Below are 11,646 nucleotides of genomic sequence, written 5' to 3' on the forward strand. Positions count from 1 at the left end.
TTCTCAAGTACAACATATGCTAATGTATATACTTGGCACTTATGTATGGACTTGGACATGTCTATGATGACATTTGAGGCTCTATTTTGAGCCACATTGGATGCTTTGGCACATTGATTTTATGCTTCAGTTACTTCTCTCATTGCCATCATGGGCTTGAAGAATATATTGGGATTTATGCCTCCGACTTATGCTTCATGTATCTTGGATGCTCAGATGTCATGTACTTAGTGTATTGAGCTTGCATTGCTCATCCAATTACCCTATGGTGGGCTAATTTGATCTCTTTGCTTGGATCTAGCACTTATGTATGTCAAGGTGTTGTTAGTGGTATTTATATGCTTCTAGGTTATGTATTGAGCTTTGCTTAATGGATTATGTATATGGCAGTTCTCTTCATTTACTCTTGAGACCTACCCTCCTATGCATGATGTCTTTACCTTCTGCATGTATGGTTACTGATACACTTCAGTTGTGACAATCTTCATGGACGATTATTCATGGCTTCTTGATATTGATTGCTCATTATGGGTTGTTAACCTATCACTGTAGTTTATTACAATAGCCCGTCATTTATGATATATGCATTCTTTATTAGGATTATCACTTGTACTTGTGACAGTTTCTTTATTGTAGTTTGTGGATAGCTCACTAGCTTGGCAATCTTTCTTATTTATAGCTTGATTTGGTAGTGGCTTTGGGGCTTATTTGAATGAAATTACACCATCCTATTTTTCCCTTCTATGTACTTGCTTAGTCTCATTATGATCGAGATTCTCATGACAGTACTATCTTTAATATTGAAAAACTAGATGGGACCACCAACTACAACTATTTGAAGACACAAATATGGCAGGTTTTAGTGTAAAAATTGTAGGTTAGACCACTAAAAAATGAGGGTGCCAAACCTGAAAACATTGAGGCCGAGGATTGGGCTAAACTGGATGAGCTATGCATGTCCACAATCATTTTACCGCTCTTTAAGTAGGTTCATTACAATGTTGTGACTAACAATCAAATTGCATATGAGCTTTGGACACATATTAAGAATCTTTATGACAAGTAGAGTCCGCCATCTCAAATGTATTGGTTGAAACAGTGGAAATAGGACCTAATGCAATAATCAAGAGTCATGCCAATGGATTTTTAGCCATTGACTCTACAAAGCTATGCAATTGAAGCATGAAACATTGGTGTTACCACAATAATGTGAGTAGGTGAATTATATTTAAACATGAGGATTTCAAATGAACATATACCATGAAGAATATTTTTTATTTTGTTCACTTTATAAAAAATAATCACAATATATTTTTACTTTTACTTTAATAGGTTGTCTTTCAACCAATGATGGAGAATAACAAATAGTGGCATATGATCCCCATCTCCCCATGCTTTAGAGGGATATATAATACTATTACATCTATTCAATGTATGGATCATGCTCTTCATACTATAGATGATGTTAATCATGAACCAAGAGAGGTAGAGGATGATCGTGGTGTGGGAGACACAAATTATGATAATGCCATTGTAGATGAAGAGGATCATTCAATCATTGTTGATGGTAATGATGACAATCATAGTGACAATACTAGAAGTGGACTTAATTTGTTTGTAGGTTTAGATATTGAGATGGACCTTGAAGTAGATAGTTTAGCAAGGGTTGATCTCATTGCAGATGAGATTGAAGATCTATCTTCATAAACATTAACGTTTGTATTTATTTTGTAATTCCATGACTTTTATATATTTCATGCCTCTCATATCAAAGCTCTTAGTGAGTAAATAAAAGGGTTAAGTAATCTCATTAATAAACATGATATTAATTTATGACTATACATAGCAATGTGTTTGCAAGTTTAAATATTTGAAAATTTTTTCTTCATTCATTTTTCTTAATTTTAGAAATCCAATAAGAGAAAAAATGTTTCGATGAATTGGTTGTTCTTTTGAATGAATCGTAAAAATACACATTAATATATGTGTGTGCATTTTGAACATAGCTCACTTGCGATTATACAAAATTGTTTCCATGCGAAATTAACTACAAAATGTCTCTGACTTGCTAAATGTGTGTTTAGTAGAAATGGGCTAGCCCAAGAAACATCCACATATGGCACACATAAATAGGACTTTTAATAAAAAAATTGACGAGCGCATAAATTCAAATTCAAGTCCCCCATATATCTGGCCCAATTTTGTTGTAGTGCATGTTCAAGCATTCAACATTGTATGAATTGTATTAGTCTAAGTTGCTAAAGCTTTTGAAGCTTTGATGGTATTTCTCATATCAACCTCCCATGAACCCTCTTGCCACATAAAATGTGATTTCGAACCCTAGTGTGAAGCACTAGGAAAATACTGGTATAAAGCACCACGAGAACACCAGTGTGAAGCACTAGGAGAATCTAAGCAAAAAGCACCTAGTGATTGTATGCATGCACGTGCGCATGCATGTGCACACACACACACACACACATGCACTCTCTCGATATTATCTCTATGTGTGTGTATATGCGCATGCACACCCATGCGTGTGCATGCACATGCATGCAATTTGTTAAGCACTAATGGTATCTATCATAATCATTATCCATCTTAGCTTTTTCATGGCACCATACTCGATCACTCCATTCTTGGGTGCTCCAAAGTAATAATTGGTATCAAAGTGCAAGGATCTAGACATGTGCACATATGCTTAACATAGGACTTACACTAATCTTTATGATTAAGAATAATTAATATTTTAGTAGTCTCCAACCTGGCATTTCTAAAATATAGGATATGCAACTAACCCTAGGGGAAGGAGCTTCCACCACTACTATAGGTAGAATTTGCAGGTGGAATTGAAAGAGAAATTGTACGAAAACCTCTATGCACCAAGGAATGTACCCTCAATTGAAGGATTGAAGGCCATGTGTTCCATGTACATTTCAAAAGAGGTAAAATTTGTTTGTGTGTGTGTGTGTGTGTGTGTGTGTGTGTGTGTGTGTGTGTGTGTGTGTGTGTGTGTGTGTGTGTGTGTGTGTGTGTGTGTGTGTGTGTGTGTGTGTGTGTGTGTGTGTGCACGCGCGTGCATCTGGACATGGGTGTTTGCGTGTGCATGTGAATGTGCGTGTGCGTGTGCGTGCGTGCGTGTGTGTGTGTGGGTGGCAATCCATTGACTTTTCTTGCTATTCACTAATGCTTTCTCTCCATCATCTTTAGCACCACATTCTTGCTTGTTGTCTTTTTTATTTCCTCACTCTACCCTTCATGTTGCTTCCTCACAACCCCATACAAAGGCTACATATATCTACTATTCATGCATCCTTAGTTGTGAAGGATCGGCATATCAAAACCTATCATGCATGTGTTTGTAGTATATAATCTAAAGAACCTTTTACCATAACCATTATTCTTGAAGTTTCATCAATAAATGGAGTCATTTTCCTCTACACTAAAGTAGACAAATCTTGTGGAAGGAAACATCTACAAATAGCTTTTGCAAACAGAATCATGTGGATGAGATGCCAATTCCTTCCATTATTCAACTTCAGTAAAGAGGCAAGCCATGAATAAGCAAGCGATACTAAAAAAAAGTACTGGCTAGTTGCTTCAGTTTCATGCTAATTTGTTAAGGCTTCTTGGAGCTTTTCATCTTGGGAAGGGTACCCCACCAAAATTCCCTCTTGACCTAGGAAAGGATGGGTAATGAATTAGGACTTACACAAGGGACATCGATCACTTGTGTGTGGACATGAAAAGTCAACATGAGAACATCCAAGCCTCAGTGAGTTCTTGACACCATCAACAAAGGTAATTTGTGGTATTAAAGGTATTCCAAGGAAAACCTCAAGTAAGCCTTCTTCACCATATGATACTCAAGAATGGCCATCCAAAAAAGCATCAAATCATCAACATGGGAAGGCTTAGATCGAGCCTTAGGTTAATATGGAAAAGCTTTTTCAACAATACCAAGGATGAAAGGAGTGATGAAGATCCCACATGTGTGTGAGGTAGTTTTCCTTTTGAATTATTATTTGAACCTTTCTCTAGGAAGATAGTTTGTAGGTGGATCTTTAGTGGTCACTACCCAATTTTCTCATGTTGTATAATTTGCACTTGTGAGTTTTTCTTTGTGTGTGAATATCCCATTTTGGAGTTTGACATTCATAAGAGGAATTTGATTAAGCCTCATTTTGCCATGGTGGATGGTGACTTAGGGTCAACCTAATGCTAGATCATACTGGAATAATGTTGGTACTAGAGATGATAGAAACACCATTCAAGCTCAAAAGTGCAGATCACTATATGGTGCAATGCTTAGGATTGATGAATGAAGTTCTAACTAGAAAAGCGGGCATGAAGCTACTAGCTTTAATTTTTGGTCGTGGATATGTACAATGCATACATTATGCCTTTAGGCATACCATGGTTGAAAGCTACTAGGGCATTACATGATTGGGCAGCACAAACAAACTAACCATTAGATCAGGGAAAAAGAAGGTGGCCATCTTTGCAATGCCAATCAATGTGAAATGGATTGTGCATCCAAAAGTGGCTAATCAAAACCAAACCCTTGAAATAGATGATGTGGGAGTGATAGTTACTTCTAAAGCTAAGACAAGAAGAACAAAATTCCTAGCTCATATTCTGTGGAGCATAGGAGGAACCATACCATTGGCTAAAGCAAAGCAAACAAGGGAGATGAAGTTTGAAGTGCTAAACATGCCCTTTGAAGATGAGTCAAAACAAATGGAATTAAGCATAATAGAAGAATCGCATGCCTTCAAATCTAAATATTCTACTTGAGGAATTCAAGAAGAAGTTGATCATCCTATTTAAGGATTATAAAGGTGTATTAGCTTGGTAGCCCACAATCTTGAAGGGAATATATCTCAAGGTTATCCAATACAATTTACCATCGTGATGACCAGCCCATTTGAAAAAAATTATGATGTATCCCAAGTATGCAACAAAGTGAAAGAGGGGATTGATAGCTTGCTAGAAGCAAAATTCAATGTGCAAGTTGAGAGTAGTCATTGGTTGTCTCCAATCATGGCCAAGCCCCAAGAAAAATGGAAAATTGAGGATATGTGTGGATTTGCAAAAATCCAAGACCCATTTCCCTTACTTTTATGTATCTATACTAGAAGTGGTCATGCATGAGATGTATAGTTTTCTATATGGATACAATCACTAGAACCAAATGAAAATAGAATCAACAAATCATCATAGATTGGGGAGCTTTTAAATAAATTGGCATGTTGTTTCACTTATGGAATGCACCATCTAGAGCAATTATACCATCATCATTGTGGACTTCTTATAGAGATTTCTAGTCATCTCCATTGACTATTTCATAGTTTACTAAAGCATTGATAAGCATTGAGAGTACTTGAAGAGATTATTTCAAAAATGTAGAGAGAGAAGGGTATGTCTAAACTTGTACAAGTGCATTTTTAGAAACCATAAAGCATACCCATCTTACATGCATGATGGAGTTAGGAATGGTTTTGGTTAGCAAATTGTATTTTGATTGTTCTTCTCTTGATCATTATTCTCAGCCACCAATGCATGAGGATAGATCTTTAGGATATTCTTCTTATGGGCAACAACATATGATGATTATTTACATTTCAATTATGGTTTTTAGCCAACAGTAGGTGATGTAGAGCATTATTCCAGCCAACACAACTATGGGTTGATGCATGTGGAAATGCAAGAGAAAATAGTTCTTGCCCCTAGGAGATATCTATCTAATGACATATTGAGGGGCATGCATTCAAGAGGGTTATGCTACAAATGCAGTGAGCAATGGTCACTTCATCATAAATATACATGTTGGGAAATGAATGCTAAGGTATTAGACATCTACTTCGAGTTTGAAGAAGTGGAATGGATATTGTAGAAGACAAAATTAAAGTTATCTTGGAAGCTAAAGCACCAAAACTAGTGTTGTAAGTCAAAAAACCTCTTAGGCTATGTTAGCTTCTAAGAAGATTTGTAGATAAGTCTAGACATCTAGACAACCCTTTATGCATAAATTGACTCAAGACCAAGTGAAGATTCTATAGTATGAAGGTTACCTAGGGCAATCACTATTGACGAAGTTCTTATATCATGTGCATTGAAGCCCCCTATGAATGCATCCTCTACATAGATGTTTGAAGTAATATAAGTGGTATTAGACCTAGGATCCTTAGGTGTACCCAATTGGTTGTGAACTTGACAAGAAAGCAAATGCCATGGCAAGAGAGACATTAGGGAGGGTCTATAAGGTACAAAAGTTTATCCAATAGATGTTGAGAAACCCATTTGTATTATACATGGATCTTAGGGTGGTGTTGTACCTGATTAACAAGGTTAAGATTCATAGCAATTTGGTAAGGCAAATGCTTCTAATTCATGACTTCGATCTCCAGATCATTCATGCACCTGGTAAGACACACTTTGGAGTTAATTCTATACCTTGAGGCCCACCATCTCAAGAAATATAATTCATGACTTCAATCTCAAGATCATTCATACACTTGGTAAGACGCACTTCGGAGTTAATTCTATACCTTGAGGCCCACCACCTCGAGAAATATAAATATTTAATATCAATCCAAATGTACAATCGTTCCAAGTATCCACTGCACCACATGGGCGAAAGTCAATTCACTGTATCAAAACCATGCAAACACACAATGATTGGATGAAAGCCTTAAAGAAATGATTAGGATTGAAGTCACTAAAACGTAAGATTGTATATCTGTATTTGTTGGTTAGTCATTATGTTAGACATCATATTGTGGGCATTTCATGGATGATGTTACATGCCTATTTATAAAGACCATGTCATCACGTTTCTCGAAGTTTGCCAAACCTTCATATATGTGTGGATACTAGTATTCAGCTTGCAATTAGCAAAGTTCAATGAATGTGTCGAAGAGATGTTTAGAATGAGGTCACGTGCAGACCTACTGAACCTTTTACATGTCAAATAAGTAAAGTTTGCAACGTGTGACATGCCTTTTTTCTTTCTTACTTACTAAATATGTAACCACCTTAACGTTTGGATGCAAATACAGACTAAGGGAGTGGCAGCACTCTTACAACTATTCACGACTTGTTGTGTAGTGAAAATCCCGGGCCCATGCGACAGCCTATAGGGCCTAGGCCTAGAGAGACGGGAGGGAGGGATAGGAAATGCTAGCGCAGGCGTGGGCCCCGAGTACTTGTGTACAAGAGACGTTACCAACCCCCCGAGTACTTGTGTACAAGAGAAGAGACGTTACCAAACACCCAACCAGCCCGCCCGGCCCACCACCCCCCCCCCCCCTTTCTCTCTCTCCATATCATGCGAGTGGGAAAAGAGAGCGATAGGCCAGAGATAGCGATAGGCCGGTCAGATGGATACCGTCCAACCCATTGGATCGTCAGAAGATATTTCTTGGGCTCTTGCACATGCATCAACCCACCCTCCTGAGTCCTTCCTTCATGCATTAGGCACGGTGTCCCGTGTCCCCACCCATGCCAAGGCCCCACTTCTATGGCACCATTCGTGTCAAGGGGTAATAACAAAAGCTCACACCGATTTCCCCGGAGTTTTAAGTTTGTCTTTTTAGTCAACATAATGATCACAATGACCTACTATTTTTTAGTCAACATAATGATCACAAAGACCTACTAAGGATCATATTGCAATGTGTGGAAGCAAACATGGGAGCTGTTCTTGTTACTGTTTCCTTATGAAAAAGGTTTCCTAGAAGATTTCTACCCAAATCTAATTTTCAAAAATACATCAAGGCCACATTAGAGGGTTTTTAAGACCCCCTCTACCCTATTAAAAATTTTTTAAAGATGACTTTATTGAAGCCAGCATGCCTATATTCGAATAGTATTCTCTTCCCAAATTAAGCCTAAACAAAAAAAAAATGTAGCAACATACCATCGAGATGAAGCTATGTTAACACAAAGATTTTGCCTTTGAGAGACCAAGGTAAAGGGTTTTCTTGGAGTTCCTGTGGTTTTCCTGAAAAACTAAACCATGTAATCTTGAGCGGTTGCTAAGAAAACCCCTAAAAGCCCACTTTGAAGACACCCTATAAGAAGAGTTCCATGGACCATAGTCACCTGCATCACATTGAAAATTACTGAAGCAAACATGGACCCTAGTAAGCATCACATTGAAGGGTATGGAATCAATCATGGACCCTATTGTTGGCTAACATTAAAGACGAAAACAATGAAGATGCTCTTAAAAGTTGTTGAGTGCCAAAGGAGTGCAACTTTTGGGTTTAATTTGGTGCCTAGAACACCACTCATGACCCCATGGAAAGAATGATCAAACAAAATTCTTTGGTCCTAGCCTAGATATATGTAACTTTTTTATACTTTCTTTGAAGGCATTCAATGGTAAATTAACCAAATGTAAGGACATGCCATGTTTTGATCCATGTTGATGTGTCCTTATAAACCATGGAGTTGAAAAGGAGCGATCTTCTCTTACACCATACCCCATTTTAGCCAATATCAACTTGCAAAAATGATCCATGCTCACCATCTTTAATAGGGCCAAATAGAGTATATCAAAGGAAGAAGAAAGTAATAGGATGGTGAATGCCTCATTAGCCTTCCACCGAATTGCATCAAGTGCATGAGAAGAGGGGTTGACGCTTTAGGCTTACAGACATAGTAAATGAAACTCCTAATTCTTATCTTCTATGGGATTCAAAGTCATATTCGATTCAGTCTTGGTTATCATAGTTGAGATCAAAACACTCACTTTGAGTGGGATAGGCATAAATGTACATGAGGATTAAAGTGGGTGTGCATTAAAACATGCAATGCACTTCCATTGACTATGTTTAAATCGTAGTAAGACTTGCACTCCTCTAAACATGTTTTAAACCCAAAAAATGTGTGTTTGCATGCACATAAGCAAAGGAGAAAAAAATCAGCATGTGTGCAACCAAAACAAAATATGTGTGAGTATGGCATGTATAACATCTAGAATATACATTTAGAAATGGAGCTAAAAGTATACATTATCTTAGAATGTATGTTGTGTTCAGACAAGTCTGATGTATATAACATTTCAAATAGGCTTATACAAAAGGGGTTCACATACATCAATGATGATGGGCTCAAGTCTAATAGTGGTATGCATAAATAGGCCATTAAAGAGATGCCCCTAGAGAGGAAGGCAAGGGTCTACCTCAAATCACTTCTTAAGATGTCAAGCTCTCCCTTTGGAGCCTAGTCACATCTGATGTTTGTGAGGGGAAGGGAACCTTGCTCCCCCCACTATCCACTCAATAGCATCTAGCGACCATGGGGTGAGCGGAGTTTCATTATGCTTGCAGGAACCCCACAAACCCTTAGGAGAACATAGGTTGTAATGAAGCACTTATGCTACAATAAAGTGCTGAGGCCCATCGGTTGATCATACGCAATTGTCTGATAATGGTAATGCTCATTTGCCATCTGCAAAGTTACTAAGATGCCACTTTCTATCTTGCAAATCCCACTAATCGCATTCACCCTTGGTGCCATGGGGCTCTTAGAGGTATTTGGAGAAGTGACACGTTATTACTAGCTTATGTTTGGCTTTAAGTATTTGGCCTTTTGATTGAACGTTTTTTCCTCAAAATTGAACTTTCCAACCTTAAACAAAATAAACATACAATTTAATGGCATTTTCAAATTTTATAGGAAATGATTCTTTTATATTAATAATGTTTTTAATTAAAATAATCTTATTACATAAAATATTTTATGTTAACAATTTCCACTAAGCAATTACATAAAGGCAATAGGTAATCCAAATATTTGATTACACGTCCACATATTATAGCATGTAATTCTAGAGACCATCATATAATAGTCCCATATTTTTCTCTATTATACACATCCATATTTGTGTTAATGCAACCTTCTCTCTCTCTCTCTCTCTCTCTCTCTCTCATATTGTCATGCTGATGGGTTTATGAATTACATACGCTTGTGTGCGATTTCTCCAATCACAACATGCACATGCCCTTGCTCTAAGTCCATCTAGTGCAAAGATACAAGTTGATGGACTTGAGCATGGATATACTCGAAGAGCATCCCCATGCAAGTTGATTGACTTGTGTGAGGGATTGCCAATCTTTAGACCTTTGCACGTCCACATGTGAGTTGATCTTGGGATGGACCCCAATGAGAAAGAGAGAGAGAACATATATGCATCCGACCTCCTTCTACCATGTCACAATGAACTATAGTTTATCCACATAAGACCCTCTTTCAAGGAGGTACTCCATTAGTTACTATAAGGCCCATGACATGCGTAGGTTAATTGTGCTCGGTCATTCTCCTCTTTTTATGCAAAGATCCCACTGGACTGTGGACTTGCAGGCGGCCGCTGTCACGCCAAGTTCACCTATCCTTTGTGCGGGTTAGTAGACTTGCATGTGGCTCGTCTCTAAGCCCTTTTCATCTAGATGAACAACACCCGTTCACACACGTCAAAAGCAACTGCCATGCCTTGAAGTAACTTGTGTTATTCAGAACGAGTGGTGTTGGATTATGTAGGTAGAAGACATGACCTCGCCCTCTCTCTCTCTCTCACTCTCTCATTTATCCAATTGTTGGGGGCTTCAGGATACCATCATATCCATACTACTAGCAACTGAACGCTGTATTTCTTCTTTATAAACACAAGACACCATCCGGAGAGGTCCTGGGTGTCTTACTTCCTGCTCCATGCTCCCCTCCCCGTACATCTGCAAGCCTCTCTCCTCCCCTCCTTTTTCTTGTATAGTTACACTCCACAGAAGTTCTTTTCCGTCCGGTTCTGTATATATCAATAGAACAAGCCTCTCTCCCTCCCCTCTCTCTCTCTCCCCCTTCCCTCTTCTCCGGAGATTCTGCAAGATCACCAGCTGCTGTCACGCAAGCCACTCAAAACTTGTGAATTCTGCTTGTTTCGGGTCTCTGATCATCAGGCACAGAGAGATGGCGGCGGGTCTTTACATGGCAGCGTCTCAAGGGGTATCATCCTCTCTCTGCCCCTCTCTTCATCAGCGCAGTGTATCGATCCACAGGCCTGCAGCCCCGGCCACCCGAGCAGTCCCAATCAAGAAGGTGGCGTCGTTCCACTCGATAGCCCCTAGCTCCTTTTGGGGCAGGACCCACCTCCCCGCCAGGACAATCAGAACCCCTTCATCGCGCCAGCCCAGGCGGCCCCCGGCACCCCTCGCCCTTGCCAATGAGCGCACCGTCTCCCTCGTGGTGGCGGTGGCGACCCCCTTCATCCTGGGCGCCGCCAACGCCCTTTTCAACAACCCCAACTCCTCCTTCTACAGGGACCTCAAGAAGCCCTCCTTTAACCCCCCCAATTGGCTCTTCGGCCTCGCCTGGGGCATCCTCTACCCGGTCATGGGCCTTGCATCTTGGCTCGTGTGGAGCGAGGGCGGATTCAAGACGCAGGCGGTCCCACTCGCCGCTTACGTGGTGCAATTGGTCCTCAATTTGCTCTGGCCGCCCATCTTCTTCACCGCTCACAACGTAAAGCTCGCGCTTGTCGACTTGGCTGCCCTTGTGGTGGCCGTTGCGGTCACACTAGTGTTGTTCAAGCCAGTGAATCCCCTTGCTGCTTACCTTCTGGTTCCATACCTGGCTTGGGTGTCC

Source organism: Lygodium microphyllum, chromosome 29, assembly GCF_053477565.2.
Source record: "Lygodium microphyllum isolate KBCC chromosome 29, Lygodium_microphyllum_v1.1.10, whole genome shotgun sequence".
NCBI classification, from domain to species: Eukaryota; Viridiplantae; Streptophyta; class Polypodiopsida; order Schizaeales; family Lygodiaceae; genus Lygodium; species Lygodium microphyllum.